At 39.1% G+C, this 3098-nt stretch overlaps 1 long non-coding RNA gene across 1 annotated transcript; it reads right to left on the bottom strand.

Annotated features, from left to right (window-relative positions):
- Positions 1–1337: 1337 nt before the first annotated feature.
- Positions 1338–2762, bottom strand: LOC147996655 (uncharacterized). Its single transcript, XR_015654040.1, has 3 exons — positions 2663–2762; positions 2269–2442; positions 1338–1425 (listed from the first exon to the last, which is right to left on the bottom strand). It is a non-coding gene; the product is annotated as an uncharacterized LOC147996655 (long non-coding RNA).
- Between the last annotated feature and the right edge of the window lie 336 nt (positions 2763–3098).

The raw sequence follows: 3098 nt of genomic DNA, 5'->3' as shown, positions 1-3098 counted from the left end.
CAAACAAGCTAAGAGCAACATGCAGAAGAGCTAAATTAAACTTTCCATCAGGAAAACTAAACCACTCTCTTACTGAAGCTTTATCTAAATACAATCAAAACTGTAAGACAAAAGACCTTGAAGACATACCAATAGACATCAGGGAATGTAACTGCCATCAGGCTGTAAAGTCTGACTGCCTGGCTCTTTATTGTTCTCATTGCCTAGACTCCACCATGCAATGTTAGTAAAAAGACTGTAGTCTTGTAATACATGGGCTGTCTGGAAAGACGGGTAAAAAGAAAATGGAATAACCTTGCCATGTCCTTCAAACGATACTCAAGTCAATCCCAAGAAACTTCAAGAAGACTGAGGTTGACAAATTAAAATCCATGTTCTCATGTGCTTGAACGAGGTTTTATATTTAACCTGCCTTCATCCAACCTAGTTTCTTTGCTTATTAGCTGACAAAACCATCCAAACATCAGGCTTTCTTTCCTTAATGTGTGAACTGGGCATAATGATAATTCTTAACAGTTTAATCAATTTCTCATGAGGCAAACTATACAAAGGACTTAAACCAACACTTAGCACATAGTTGGCATGAAAATGCCTTCACATTGGGGCGCAAGTGGAAGTGAGAGATTCAAGCTATAGAAATAAAGAGCTAACTAGAAGAGAAAAGAAGAAATTCCTCCGCTTAAATAGTTTGGAGCCGCTAGCACAATGGTTCTCAACCTGTGGGCCCTGACATTTTCACGGGGGTCACCTAAGACCATTAGAAAACATGGATATTTAAATCCATATGATTTATCGCCATTGGAAAATTACAGTCATGCAGAAGCAGTGAAATAATTTCATAGTTGAGGCCACCACAACATGAAGAACTATATTAAAGGGCCAGGGTGTTAGGAAGGTTGAAAAGCACTGTGCCAGCAGCTGTAATGTCTGTTATAATTCCACCAGACGGACATGTGATGACATGCTTATCTCCCTGTGGCTAGATGGTGAGACAGCGTCTCATGCTAATGCTATCTGCAGTATCACTAGATTCTTCCTAAGCCCCTTTTTAGCCTTTTCTCTTATTGGAGTAGATTTTTCTCACAACCCAAAACTCCATATAAAATATATGTAAAATATATAGTATATATTTTGGATCCAAAGTTAGAAATTAAAAGTGAAATTCTAATATGATAACTCTGCTTATATATATATAAAAAAAAAACAAACCCTGTAGAGTGTGGTTAGTGAGGTAGTTAGTGGGTGAATGCCTCCAGCCCTGATCACTTGAGTTTGATATTCGGGACCATGTGTTAGGAGGAAAGAATTTACTCCTACAGATATCCTCGCACCTTTATAAATGCACCCCGGAACAACCTCTCAGTGAGAATAGCATAGGCCATTTGTCATCCATTATTGGAACAATTTGCTCATTCTTTAGTTGATCTGTAAACGAAACAGACAAGTTTATGTGTGACCCATACAGGTTCAAAACAAATCTGTCCTCTCCCCACTCCACATATACACATCTATAAATATGTCTGTCTACCCCCATATAAAATGCATATTCATATATAGGGATACATATACATGTATGCAGCATATTTCATCTAGTTACCTGATCATAATCCATAGGATGTAGGTAGCCTAAGGAAGGACTAGGTCTCCATCTCCGTGCCAACAATGAATAGAATAACTGATTGAGTGAATTGCCCCTCTTTGTACATCTAGCCGTGGGAGAAGGAGGATGTGATATAAACATGGCCACATTTCCACAGAACAGAGCATGATGGGAGAAGGTGTGTTATCCCAGTACCCCAGAGAACAGAGCTAGATGCAAATAACTTAAAAGCAACCATTTTCAGTAAGGAAGTCAAGTATAAACACAAAAAGAAATAAGACAAGCAAGAAGGTCTGGATAATCAGAATATATAACTCTGATATGTAATAGATAGATAGATAGATAGATAGATAGATAGATAGATAGATAGATTCCTATGATATATAGAATACAAAAAATTGGTTCCTTGCTAACGAAGACAGGCTATGCCATTGGTCTAAGCTATGAAAAGCAAGGTCATCCACAGCTCAGGATCACAGAGGTTGAGAGGGAAAAAAACGTATTTGTGCGTTTTTCTTTGAGTAAAAAGAAAAGTAGCAATTATGTCAGAATTTTTTCTCCTAAAACTTAAACCACTAAAATCGTGGTGTGCATTAAGCACAAGGATTGGCACCTTAAGGTCCACATGGAAGTCCCTAATTTGAGACGTCATAGGGCACACAGCTTACCATTCAAGTTAGACGTCAAATTATCCCAAGTGAAGTCAAATAGAACGTCCCACGGTATTCCCTACCATACTTGTTGAAACTGGTCACGAGAAGGTGAAAGACTGCAAACACGTTCCCAAGAGTTGTCTGATGCAGAAAGCAATGACGGCCATAGACTACGCAGGCTATGAAACTCTGTAATGCAAATGGAGTCTTAGTAGGAAGATAATGTAACAAGAAACGTTCCTATGTGTTATAACATTAAGTCTACAGGACTATGTTCTTGGGATCCCATTAGTAGTAATTACAGCACCCGTGTTAATTTATTAACTGGCTGAGTTCTTTCATCTTTTACTCCTTAAATGCTACACATACCTAATGTCCCTTGGGGAATGGGTTTCCAGGCTCTACTCACCATCTTAATTCAGCACGTTGCAAGAAAATCTGATTCATTAATAACTGGGCTGCAGGCACTGGGGTGTGGCTCCGTGGTCAAGCTCTTGCCTTGATGTGGAAGGGCCAGCCAGCACTAGATAAAACAGACCTCCTCAGCTGCCCTGCATAACTGGGTCACAGTGCATGCTACCCTCGGCTGCCACTCATGTTCAGCTGTTCCCATTCTTTGTGAGAACATGGGTAACAATTCCTCTGAGAATAAATGTGACATTGTTTTCCCACCTCCCCCAAATTAAAGCAACATTAAAAGCTGCATCTCCAGGCCTTCTTTTCTCAAATACAACTCTTTTCTCAAACCCAATTAGATTCCTATTTGAGTATTATCTGATCTCATCAAAGAGAAACATTTAATGGTGCCATGCATATATGTGTTGGAGAATATGAAATACTTCCTT

Source organism: Rattus norvegicus, chromosome 1 (genome assembly GCF_021556685.1).
Source record: "Rattus norvegicus strain SHRSP/BbbUtx chromosome 1, alternate assembly SHRSP_T2T, whole genome shotgun sequence".
Taxonomy (NCBI): domain Eukaryota; kingdom Metazoa; phylum Chordata; class Mammalia; order Rodentia; family Muridae; genus Rattus; species Rattus norvegicus.
The sequence above is the reverse complement of the archived record's forward strand: the minus strand, read 5'-3'. Positions and strand labels throughout refer to the sequence as shown.